The following is a 14,041-nucleotide window of genomic DNA, read 5'->3' on the forward strand; positions in this document are numbered from 1 at the left end:
TCTGCCTCTAGAGAAAGAACTAATATTGTTTAAATACAGACTGAAGTATGCTATTTTTACTTCCTTTCTTTTTTCTTTTATTTGAGTCTTGTACAAAATGACTAATATGGAAATATTTTACATAAATGTACATGTATAACCTACATCTGGTTGCAAACTGTCTCAAGGAAGCAGGGGGAGGGAGGGAGGGATAGAAAGAATTTAGAACTCAGAACTATAAATAAGAATGTTTTTCAAAAAAAAGAAGTAGAGGAAAATCTGGAAGAAGAGAAGTAAAAATAATAAAGTTAAAAGATAATATGATCTCAATGTAACCAAAGCATATTGATCACAAAGACAGGATCCTTAGAGACAACTTAATGATTATATGTTTACCAGAAGAACATTAACAAGTAGAAACTAAGGTTCAGAAAGTGTATAAGGAAGTAAAATCTTTTCTTGATATCAACCTAGTTATTACTATTCTTTATATTACTATTCTTCTTATGCAAAATAATTATTATTATAACGATTATTTGTTTTTCTTTGGTATATCTTTTGTATTTCATTATATGTGTACATGTTGTAACACCTACCCACACATTAGAATGTAAGCTCCTTGATGGCAGGGGCTGTTTTTCATTTATATCTTTACATCTCCACAATCACCTTCAGGGGCTTCCATGACTAAAATATTCATTATCTAAAGGTCAATCTCATTTGAAAATGATAAGGCTTCAAGGGTCTTTGATTTCATTGGCCATTGGACTATAGATTTAAATCTCAAGGAACCTCAGATATCATCAAATCCCACTACATTATTTTTTATAGATGTAGAACTTGAGATGCAGATGGGTCAAATGATTTACCTATGGTCAGTAGGAAAGATAGGATTTGAGCCCAGGTTTTCAATTTCAGATATAGTGTTCTTTTCCACTATAGCAAATTTCTATACTGCCTTCATACCCTGTACATCTAGCCAAACTGTTGTTCTTTCTGTTCCTCTCACTCAACTCTCCTCCCACCACCATACCTTTGCACAGTCTGTCCCCATGCCTGAAATACACTTACTCCTCAAGTTTGTCTCTTATAATTCCTTTCTCCTTTCAAAGCTTTGCCTAAATGCTACCTCTCATGTGAGGTTTATCCTGATCTCTCTGTTAGTGCCCCTTCTCTTAAAGTGATGTCATATTTACTCAGAATATTTTGCATATTTGCTTATATGTGTATTGCTACTTAATATAATATAATGTAAGATCCTTTAGGGCATGGACTATTTCATTTTTAACATTGCATTCCTAATGCCTAGCACAGTGTCTGTTCCATATTAGGTGCTTAATAAGAATTTACTGATGGAAGGATTATCTTGTATTTACTTATATGTAAGTATATTTGGGAATAGGTAGGTGGTACAATAGGGTACTGAGCCTGACATCAGGAAGACTCATCTTCCTGATTTCAAATCTAGCCTCAGATATTAAATAGCTTTGTGACCCTGTACAAGTGACTTAACCTTGTTTGCCTCAGTTTCTTCATCTGTAAAGTGAGCTGGAGAAGGAAACATCAAACCACTCCAGTATCTGCCAAGAAAACCCCAAATGAGGCCATGAAGAGTCAGAAATGACTGAACAAAGACAAAGAAATGACTGAAACAACTGAACAACAACATCAAAGCATATAGTTTCTCCAACATAATGTGAACTCCCTGAGATTCGGGACTGTTTCTCATTTTGTCTTAGTATCCAGAGAATTTTAGCACGGTATTTTGCAAATGATGGGTGCCTCGTAATTGTCGGTAAATTGAAATGAATTGAATTGGAGTTGGATCAAGTTGAGCTGAATTGAGTAGGGTTGTAGTTATTCTACAATCCTGGGATCCTCAGCCTCTAGGGAATAGGTTATAAACCCATGAGAACTCAAGAGGAAATTCCAGTGTTTGGTCTCTTGTTTCTCCTTAGAATTCATGTCACTGATAAGGCAAAGGAAAGGAAAGAAAATCAATACAGGGTATAGGACAAGAGGTGGAAAGAATTGCCAGGCAGGAAGCAGACAGGTAGCTCCAAAGGGCAGGCAAGTTTACAACTCTGTCAAGAAGTGAGTATTGATCATATTCAAATTGTGTTTCCATCCATTGCCCACATTTGAGGCCTCAATTCTCTGGCTCCCTATGGGCAATCAGGCTAACAGAGCTATTTCTCTTCCCCAGAAAACTGTCAACCCCCAATGGCCTAGAAAAAGGAACTCATTTTAAGGTGCCTTCTAGCTTCAAATCCTGTGATCTTGTTAAGAGGTTTAAAACATGAATGCTTCCACAATTCCTACTAATTACTAGAGTTTGTACTAGAAAGAGCACTCTTCTTGCAAGGGAATAAAATAAATTTAAGTCCCCTATTACAGGAGGGATTTTAATAGCTTAAAACCACAATTAGACTTTGGGAGCACTCTATATTACTGTTGGTTTCTGGCTGTGTGAATAGGCTTGTCCTGGGTGCATTCCTGTGTACTTCTTACAGAAGAAGAAAAATGGAGATGCAGAATGGATGTTGTCAAGAGTAAAAGGAGAGGAGGAGGAAGGAAAAGAAGAGAGGGTGGAGGAGAAAGAGAAGGAGGTAGAGAAAGAGGAGAAAAAGGAGGGGAATGGGGAAGGTAGGTGGCTTAGTGGATAAAGCACAGGTCCTGGATTCAGGACGACCTGAGTTCAAATCTGGCCTCAGACACTTGATACTAGCTGTGTGACCCTGGGCAAGTCACTTAACTCCAATTGCCTTAAACATCCAGGGCCATCTCAAGTCTTCCTTATATCTATCTTGCCACTGGACCCAGTTGGCTCTGGAGAAGAGAGTGAGGTTGGTGACCTTGCACAGCCTTCCCTCACTTAAATCCAATTCACTGCAAGTCATGGTATCACCCAAACATCATGGTCCTCTATGAGAATGAAGGACAAACAAGAAGATGAAGATGAGCTTGCATCCCAATACTTTTTATTCAATTGCAAAGAGAAATCATTTAATCTATCTGCTCAATAGTCCACAGAACATTAAATACAAGAGTAATAACAGGATAGTGATTTGTCCAAGAATTGTTTCTCTCTGAATCCCCCTGAAAAAGATGATATTGAAATATTGACAATGATTCCATTGTAATGGTGACTTAAGGTTTGCAAAATGTTTCCTTTAGAAGCAATAAAAAAATGAAGCATTTAGATAATTATCTGGCAATGGAGCTTAGAGGATAGAGCACTTGACTTGAAGCTAGGGAGAAGAATTGGGTTGGAATCCTGGTTTGGACATTTGGTAGCTGTGTGACTCTGGTCAGTATCTATCAATTTCAGTTCCACCCTCCTTCTAATCACATAGCTGCTACAGTCTTTCCCCTTACAATTACCTTCCATCAATTCTGTAGGTAGCTTGAATATACCTAGTTATATACAGGTTGCCTCCCCTGTTAGAATGTAAGCTCCTAATTTGAAACTCTGCCCAAAGGGCTATGGGGCTGTGCATATCCTTTGGTCCAGTAATACCACTACTCCATCTGTATCCCAAAGAGATCACAAAGAAGGGAAAAGGACCCATATATACAAAAAATATTTATAGCAGCTCTCTTTGTGGTGGCAAAGAATTGGAAATCAAGGGAATGCCCATCAACTGGGGAATGGCTGAACAAGTTGTGGTATGTGAATGTAATGGAATACTATTGCGCCATAAGAAACAATGAGCAGGAGGAGTTCAGAGAAACCTGGAAGGACTTAGATGAACTGATGCTGACTGAGAGAATCAGAAACGGGAGAATATTGTACAGAGTAACAGCAGCATTGTGTGATGAACAATGGTGATAGACTTAGCTCTTCTCAGCAATACAATGATCCAAGACAATTCCAAAGGACTCATGATGGAAAATGTTCTCCACATCTAGGAAAAAGGACTGTGGAGTCTGAATGCAGATTGAACCATACTGTTTCTACTTTTTGTGATTTTTTTTCTTTTTTGAGGTTTTTCCATTTTGTTCTGATTCTTTTTTTCACAACATGACTAATGCAGAAATATGTTTACTGTGATCATACATGTATAACCTATATCAGATTGTTTTCTGTCCTGGAGAGAAGGGAGGGAGGGAAAAATGTGGAACTCAAAATGTTATTTAAAAAACTAATGTTGAAAACTATATTTACATGTAATTAGAAAATAATAAAATACTTTTATTATTTAAAAAATAATGTAAGTTCTTTGAGGGCAGGGGCTGTGTTTTTGCCTTTCTTTATATCCTGAATGCTTAACATAGTGCTTAGCCTGGCACCCTGTGAGCACTTAATAAATGTTTATTGATTGACTTATTCACCTCTAAAATGAGGTTGATAATAGCAACTCCCTCATAGGATGGTTGTGAGAATTAAATAATGGTGCTTTTGCCAATGAGATGAACTGCCTAGTAAACATTAAAGTGGAATGTCCCTGCATTTGGATAATTCAGATTCATTCTCTTCTTTGCCTCTATTATTTGGAGGTCCTAAGTTCACCTGGTGATATATATCTAGACAACTGACCAGATTCACCAGGAAACTATTCAATTCTATCATTCCATCTATTAGTCAATTGATTTAAACATTTATCAACTGTCTATTGTGTGCACTCTGTTGTGATTGATGTGCACAGTCAGGAATTCAATAAGACAAAGCACTTTCTCTCATGGAGCTTACATTCAAATAGATTTCCCACAATCCCTCCTAGCTAATGTCCTATATCTCTTCTCCCTTTCTCAGCCAAACTCCTGAAATCTGGCTTCTGACTCCATCAATCAACTGAAGCTGTTTGTTTCAAATTTTCCTACTGTCAAATCTAATGGTCTCTTTCCACCTCTCATTTTCTGTACCACTCTGTATCATTGGTCATTCTTGACTATCTTCTCCTCCTGGGTACTTTTCTCTTTATATAATTTCAAGGCATGATCTCAATCTCAATCTCTTCTTACATTTCTAACAATTCCTTGTCACTCTCCCTTGCTCATTTATTATTCATACCACAACCACTAAATTTGAGTGTCCTCCAAAGTCCTATTGTGAGTGTTCCTCTTTGATTTTCTTTCTATACTCTTTTCATTTGGTGACCTCATCAGCTTTCTTGAGTTTGGTTATCATCTCTATGCATATTGTGGTAAGTAAAACTATATGTGGTCACCCTATAATTGTCCCAAGTGTAAGGGAATTTAGCTGGGATGTATAATATATTTGTTACTTAGAAATTAGAGGCTACTGAACCAGTTTGGGACATTAAGTATTTATTAAAGCATATTAAATATTAGTAAAAAGAGCACACATGAGGCACAGGAGACACAGTGGTAAATGACTTTAGTAATGTACTGTTTGATAAACCCAAAGACTCCTCCTTCTGGGATAGGAACTCAGTATTTGACAAAAACTGCTGGGAAAACTGGAAGAGGGTATGGCAGAAACTAGGCATAGACCAACGTCTTATACCTTATACTAAAATAAGGTCAAAATGGGTACATAATTTAGACATAAAAGGTGATACCATAGGTAAATTAGGAGAGTAAGGAATAGTTTACCTCTCAGATCTTTGGAAACGAGAATAGTTTATGACCAAACAAGAGATAGAGAATAGTATGAAATGCCAAATGGATGATTTTGATTACATTGAATTAAAAAGTTTTTGTACAAACGGAAGCAAATGCATCCAAAATTAGAAGGGAGACAGAAAACTGGGAAACAATTTTTATAGCCAGTACTTCTGATACAGGCCTCATTTCTAAAATATATTGGGAACGAAATCAAATTTATAAGAATCCAAGTCATTCCCCAATTGAGAAATGGTCAAAGGATATGAACAGGCAGTTTTTTTGATGAAGAAATCAAAGCTATCTATTGCCATATGAAAAAATGCTCTAAATCACTATTGATTAGAGAGATGCATATTAAAACAACTCTGAGATACTACCTGACACCTATCAGATTGGCTAATATGACAAAAAAGGAAAACAATAAATGTTGGAGAAACTGTGGAAAAATTGGAACACTAATGCATTGTTGGTGGAGCTGTGAACTGATCCAACCATTCTGGAGATCATAAAAAAGGAAAAAGGACCAACATGTACAAAAATATTTATAGCTGCTCTTTTTGTGGTGGCAAGGAATTGGAAATTGAGGAGCTGCCCATCAATTGAGGTGTGAGATTTAAAAGTGGATATAAGAGCATTGAACTCCCCTTTAACCTTTCCCTTAGATATCTCCCAGACCAGTAAGAGAAAGAAACCTCTGAGCTTTAATTAGAGATGGATTACTTAGCTTTTATTATTTGGGAACTAATTAGCCAACAAACAGGTGATGCTGATTAGAGAACTAGGAAATTAGTGTAACGATTGGAATAACGCCACCTGCTGGATACTTACTGTAGAAGAGTTCTGCCCATGAAGGGAAGGTCTTTGAGGGCAAGACCAGGAGTCTTTTCTTCAGGAGTCAGGAAGTGACGCGGACTAGTGGGAGGAGGAAGGAAGAGACTGGCGCTCAGTCTCGGGCTCTTTCCTCTGGACTCTGGCGGAGAAGGGAGCTAAGAATGTGCTCTCCCTTTAATAGATAGAAATCTAGGCCTTTCTCTCTCTCTTTACCAAATTCTTATTCTCCTTAATAAATGCTTAAAAGTCTAACTCTTGCTAAAGCTTATAATTTATTGGCGACCACTCATTAGATATTTTAGACAGTTTAGCTAGAATTTTAGCCGTTAACATTAGAAATACAAATAAATAGTCTTAGATCTAAGCTTAGTCTATATTCTTTTATAAAACTCACTGAATCCCAAAGCTACCTCTCAGGCTGAGAACCAGCATCAAGCACGTGCTGCCACCGAGGACGAGGGCCGATCACCCGAACATGCCGTCAAACTTGAGCCAGCGTGTGTGCCGAGAGCGAGAGAGAAAGGCCTACATTCATCTATCTATTAAAGGGAGAGTGCATTTCTAGCTCCCTTCTCTGCCAGAGTCCACAGGAAAGAGTGAGACAGAGCGCCAGTCTCTTCCTTCCTCCTCCCACTAGCCAACGTCACTTCCTGATGCCAAAGAAAAGACTCCTGGTCTTGCCCTCAAAGACCTTTGCTTCATGGGTGGAACTCTTCTACATTAAGTCTCCAGCAGGTGGCATCATTCCAATCATTACAGGGGAATTGCTGAACAAATTGTGATATATGAATGTAATGGAATACTATTGTGCTGTAAGAAATGATGCACAGGCAGATTTCAGAGAAACCTGGAAGGACTTGCATGAACTGATGATGAGTGAGATGAGCAGAGCCAGGAGAACATTGTACACAGTATCAACAACATTATGTGTTGATCAACTGTGATAGACTTGATTCTTCTCAGCAATACAATGGCACAAGGTATTTCCAAAGGACTCATGATGGAAAATACTCTCCAAATCCAGAAAAATAAAAAAAAGAACTATTGAATCTGGTTGCAGATCAAACCATTTCTATTGTTTTTGTTGTTGTTTTTCTTTTTTAAGGTTTTTCCTTTTTGCTCTGATTCTTCTCTCATAACATGTCTAATGTAGAAATATGTTTATTATGATTGTATATATATAACCTATATCAGATTACTTGCTGTCTTGGGGAGGGGAAAGGGAGGGGAGGGAGGGAGAAAAATTTGAAACTAGAAATATTATAAAAACAAATGTTGAAAACTATCTCTAAATGTAACTGGAAAATAATAAAACATTTATATGGGGAAAAAAAGAGAGAGTGCACATGGCTCTGAAAGATAGGAAAGTCTAGCTAGTAAAGAGAAGAGAGAGAAAAGCGAAAATGGGGAATCCTAGTGGGCTGTGTCTTCTCTCACCAAGTTCCCCAGGCCAAAAGGAAGAGTGTCTGTGTAAGCTTGCTGAGGGCAGGAGGCAGAGCCTGCCCTAACACACTGCTTAAAGCTAATTGGCCAGCATGATTCAAATCTATTGGTTCACTGGATCTGAGGGTGGTTCATGCAGTTATGCTAATGTCAGAGCCCAGAGAACAGATCCTCTGGTGGGAACAAGGCTTTCAGGTGGGTGTGGTTTTGAATGAGGTAACTTCCTGACTTTGGGCTGACCTTAAGAACGTTCAGGGGCAGGTAGGTGGCGCAGTGGATAAAGCACCGGCCCTGGATTCAGGAGTACCTGAGTTCAAATCCGGCCTCAGACACTTGACACTTACTAGCTGTGTGACCTTGGGCAAGTCACTTAACCCCCATTGCCCCGAAAAAAAAAAAAAAAAAAAAAAGAACGTTCAGGCCAGGCTCTCTCAGCGGGGACCTCTGGGAGTCCCCAAGCCCTTATTATTAATAATTTTTTTCACATTATGATACCCACATTTATATGTCTAGCCTTAATCTTTTTCCCAAATTTCACATCATGAAGTGCCTATTGGACATTTTGAATTAGATGACCCATAGATACCTTAAATTCAACCTATCCAAAACACGAGTTCATTATCTTGTCCTCAAACTTCATTCCCAATCCAAATTTCCTTTTAACTCTTTAAGGCATCAATACTTTTGCAGTTATCCAGGTTTGCAACTTTGATGTCATCCTCAAGTCTTCAGTCTCACTCCATTGATAAGATTAGTTACCAGATCATTTTTTTTCCCACCTCCACAGTATCTCTCACATTTTTCCCATTGGGTCTCCCCACAAATCCATCATGCTTATTTAGGTCCTTATTGCCTCTCTCTTGGTCTATCAAAGTAGTCTTCTAAATACTGACTGCTCTCCATGCCTGAGATGTTTTCTCTCCTTCTTCACCTTGTGGAGTCTCTAGCTCCTTTCATGACTTAGTTCAGGTGCCACCTTCAAAAGGAGCCTCATCCTGGTTCCCCAGCTGCTAATGCCCTCCCTTTCATAATATTTCATTTTATAGATAGATATGTGGATCGATTTATATACATATATACATATTTATGTCATTTATATTTTATAATACATATATATTTGAAAATGTTGTTTTCCCATTTAAAAAAAATGCTTTGGGGATAGGAATTGTTTTAATTGTGTCTATGTTAGCATAGTGCCTGATATATAGTAGGTGGATAATAAATGTTTATTGATTAATCAATTTTAAGACAAAATCCTTCTACTACTCTAGACTGAATTCAATTCTGAGTGTCTAGAACATGGGAGGTAATCTAACAGGTCTAAGTTATTCTGCTTTGCTCAGGCCTCATCTGAGAAACTATGTTTAAACAGGCAATAAGCATTTATTAAGTGCTTACTGTGTGCCAAGTACTATTCAAAGCATTGAGCATACAAATCAAAGTAAGAAAAAAAAGATAGTCCCTGGTTTCAGAGTGTTTACATTCTAATAACTAAAAATACATAAAAGGGGGGAGCAGCTAAGTGGCTCAGTGGATAAAGCACTGGCCCTGGATTCAGGAGGACCTGAGTTCAAATCTGACCTCAGCACTTGACACTTACTAGCTGTGTGACCCTGGGCAAGTCACTTAACCCTCATTGCCCCACAAACAAAACAAAACAAACAAATGAACAAAATGCATAAAAGGAACATGAAGATAATGTGGAGGTAATAGGTAGAGGCAAATGGTGGTGAAGTCTAGAGTCAGAAGCAGAACCACTAGGTAAATAAAGCATGGCTGTCCTGGGTCTGTCTCCAATATGGAGGCCTTGAAAGGAATTCACCAGTGGCAGAATGAACAAGAAGAGGCACAAGGATGTTCCAGAGTGAGAAGTCTCCAGGCACTCAAGGAAGTTCCAATAGGAGAAAGAAGCTGAGGTATGGTGGTGAGGTCAGAGCAGATCCAAATGAAGTTATTTAGTGCTGAGCACCACATTTTTGGAATAGCTTTAAGAAATGGGAGATAGTCCAGAAAGGAGAAACCCAGAGGGCAAATGGCCCCAAGATTGTCAGCTGAGGGGATGCTTAACCTAGAGAAGGGAAGCCCAGTATGCTGGGAAGTGAGATGTCGTAGCTCTGCATGTACTTAAAGGCTGGCTTGGGAAAGAACAATTCATTTTGTTCAGTTTGGCCCCCAGAGGACAGGACTAGGAGAATTGGGGTGAAGTTACACTGAGGAAGATATAGACCAGATGTAAGGAGAAGTCAATCTGAGATGGCTCTTTAGAGGAGGTAGGCTCTGAGCTGGGGCTTAAAGAGTAAGCACAATGGTAGATTTGCAGTTTCGTGTGCAATCATCTTTTTTTTTTAAATTGAACTATTATGGAAATGCTTGTTTTGTTGCATGAATTGGAAATACAATAAATTGTAATTAAAAAAAGAGTAAGGACAACAATATCAAGGGGCTTTGAAAACCTTAAAGTGCTATGTTATTGTTCAGCTGTTTTTTTTAGTTATATCTGACTCTTCATGACCTCATTTGGGGTTTTCTTGGCAAAAAGATAATAGAGTAGTTTGCCACTTCCTTCTTCAGCTCATTTTACATGTGAGGAAACTGAGGCAAACAGGGGAAAGTGACTTGTCCAAGACCACACAGCTAGTAAGTGTCTGAGATCATATTTGAACTGAGGTCTTCCTTACTCCAGACCTGGTCACGGGCCTGTTTTTTCACTGTACAATAGAAAGTATTAATATTTATTTACCATCCCCTATGGCTTGGGAACTTTGTGTTCAATACAGGGGATGAAAAATTTTTGAAATGACACATTTCATTCCTTCACTGAACTTTCTGTCTCCTTGTTGGGGAGAAGAAAATGTGACATTGACATACGCAAGTGGAGTCTAAATTAGAGTGGGAAAGGTCACACAATAATAGATGGTCTCTGAGGTCCCTTCTAGCTATGATATTCTGTGATTCTCATATTATTTGAGCACCAAACAAACATGTTTCATTTAGCTTGCAGTGGCCTCTCTTCCACACTCTGCCACTATCATCCTGGGTGACCTTGGACAAGGGACTTCAAATCCTAGCACCAAGGATGTACATTTGCAAAATCTCTCTAGTCCAACCCCCTCATTTTACAGATGAGGAAACCAAGGGAAGTTAAGTCACTTGTCCAGGGTCACATTGGTAATCAATGTCAGGATTTGAATTCAGGTCCTCTCTTGGACTTTATAAAATTCTTTTTCTCATCTACAAAATAAGACAATTGGACTAAAGTGATCTTTCAGGGCTCTTCAAGATCTAAAATGATGGAGGCCTCAAGGAAAGAGCACTGGTCTTGGACTCAGAGGACCTGCACTTGAAATCCCAGTTCTGCCATTCATTACCTATTTAAGCTTGAGCAAATTATTTTACTTCTTCACCTGTAAAATGAAGAATTTGGACTAGATGACCTGTAAAATCTAGAATAGTCCAATGGAAAGAATATCAGCCCTGGATCATAGGCCCAAGAGCCAAATGATTCCTCAGTCATTCTACTAGCTGTGTAGGTGAACTAGAGTGAGCTCTCTGGCTCTCAGTCTTCTCATCTGTAAAATGAGTGTGTTGGGTAAATGATCTCTGAGGCCCCTTTAGTTCTAAATCTAGGATCTTGTGATTTAATTGATTTAATTAATTTTTGAAAATCAGGCATTTGTTTCTTCTTCTTGCTACCATTGAGAAGAAAAAAAAAACCCTAACAAAATCAAAACAAAACTCTTGTGACAAGTGTGTATAACCAACCGAAACAAATTCCCACAGTTTCCTTGTCTAAAAATGCACAGTTCATTCTGTACCTTGGGGTTTATCACCTTTCCATCAAGAGGTGTGTAGCAAACTTCATCAAGAGTTCTCTGGGATCACGATTGGTCATTGTATTGATTGGGGTTCTTAGATCTTTCAGAGTAGCTATCATTTCATAATGAATGGATAGGGGAAGGAGGCTGATGAGCCAACGGATGATGTCACTGAATATCTATTTATGCACCTGCCCTTCTCTGAGACATCCTCAGCTCCATTAGGTGACAAGGGAGGGAGACACTCTCACTCTGGGGATACATCCTTATTACTGCCAGAGAATTAGAATCACCTCTATTGGGAAAGTCTATTCTACTCAGGAAATAAATTTCCAGCTGGTAGGTCAGATGGGCTAATGTTGCCACTCTTGAAGTCTTGTGGGATCTATAAAACTCTGCCAAAATACAAACATTCTATAAACCACAGGGTTCTTGTCAGCAGTCTCCCCACTGCACATATACACACCTCCTTGTTTTCAGTGAGGTTAGAGGGGAGGCAAATAAAAGTGTCTATTGCCCTAAGTGATAAGCTATGATTCATATTCCCAAATCTGTGGAATGTCCAAGAAAAAAACGTGTTCCATATAAAATAAAAGAGGTTATTTCAGTGACCACAGCAGAATTTCAGAGATAAGCAATCCTTATACCCAGTCCATTCACTTAGATGAAGTGCAGAGATGAGATTGGAGGCAACAGGTAGATAGAGATATGGTAGAGAGCTATAACAGGTTACTTTCAGTCAGTCAGTCTATAAACATTTAAGGGCCTATGACCTTCCAGGCATGAAATTCTTTTAAAAGGGCAAAATTCATCCCAGTTCTCAAAGAGGGAGACAATATTCAAACAACCACATAAAAATAAGATATTGTGTGTGTGTGTGTGTGTGTATAGGATACATGGTAGATAATTAAGAGGGGCAAGGTACTAGCATAAGGGGGATTGGGAAAGGCTTCCTGTAGATGGTGAGATTTTAGCTAGGACTCAAAAGGAGTCCAGGAAGCCAGAAGTCAGAGATGAGAAGGGAGTACATTCTAGGCATGGAGAATGGCCAATGAAAATGCCTGGAGCTGCAAAATGGAGCATCTTGGAACAAACAAGAGGACAGGGCCACTGGATCACAGAGTACATGACATGGTATGAGGAATAAGAAGACTGTAAAGGGGCAGGGGGAAGAGATGACCAAAGGCTTCAAAGACCAAACAGAGCTTCCAGTGATTGTTCTGAGTGAGATGTGATGTTGCTCAAGAACTTAGAGTAGCCACAACAAGGTTAGAGAAGGCACAGAGTTTATATAAAGCATGACTCCTTGCCCTCATATAGATTAAAGTCTAGAATGGGTGTTCTTAAGTTTCTTCTGTGGTTTCAGCTCCTTTGGCGATGTGGTGAAGAGTGTAGATTTGTTCTCAAACTATTTTTAAATGCATAAAATAAAATACACGGAATTACAAATGAAACCAATTATATTAAAATTCAGTTATCAGAATATTAAAAGTTCCATGTTCATTGAGCCACTGAAATGATCTGTGGATCATTGGTAGCTAAGTAGTATAGTAAATAGAGTGCAGAATTTAGCATCAGGAAGACCTGGATTCAAATCTTGACTCAGATACTTGGTAGGCAAGTAATTTAATTTGTTAGCCTCAGTTTCTTCATATATAAAATGAGGATAATAATAGCACCCGAATCACAAGGTCATTGTGACGACCAAATGTAATAACATTTATTGTTGTTCAGTTGTTTTTCAGTCATGTCTGACTCTTCATGACCCCATTTGGGGTTTTCTTGGCAAAGATATTGGAATGGTTTACCATTTTCTTCTCCAGCTCATTTTACAGATGGACAAACTGAGACAAGCAAGGTTAAGTGACTTGTCCAGGGTCATACAGCTAGGAAGTATCCAAGGCCAAATTTGAACTCAGGAAGAGGAGTTTTATTGACTCCAAGCCCAACACTCTATCCACTGTGCCACCCAACTGCCCTCAATAATATTTGTCAAGAACTTATAAACCTCGGCGGTGGGGGGGATGGTGCAGCTAGGTAGCACAGTGGATAAAGCACTGGCCCTTGATTCAGGAGGACCTGAGTTCAAATACAGTCTCAGACACTTGACACTTACTAGCTGTGTGACCCTGGGCAAGTCACTTAACCCTCATTGCCCCGAAAAAAAAAAAGAACTTATAAACCTTAAAATGATATATAAATGATATTGATTATGGTGATGAAGAATCCCTGGGCTACTAGAAAACACAGGAAACATTGCTATGATACAGAACATCACAGGATAAGGATAATAGAGAGGGTCAAAATGAAGTCCAAAGGCCAAAAGTTCATCACCAACATGAAAAATCAGGGAAGGCTTCTTAGAAGAGGCAGCATTTGAGTTCCAAAACAAACAAAACTCA

This window comes from Dromiciops gliroides, chromosome 1 (genome assembly GCF_019393635.1).
Source record: "Dromiciops gliroides isolate mDroGli1 chromosome 1, mDroGli1.pri, whole genome shotgun sequence".
NCBI classification, from domain to species: Eukaryota; Metazoa; Chordata; class Mammalia; order Microbiotheria; family Microbiotheriidae; genus Dromiciops; species Dromiciops gliroides.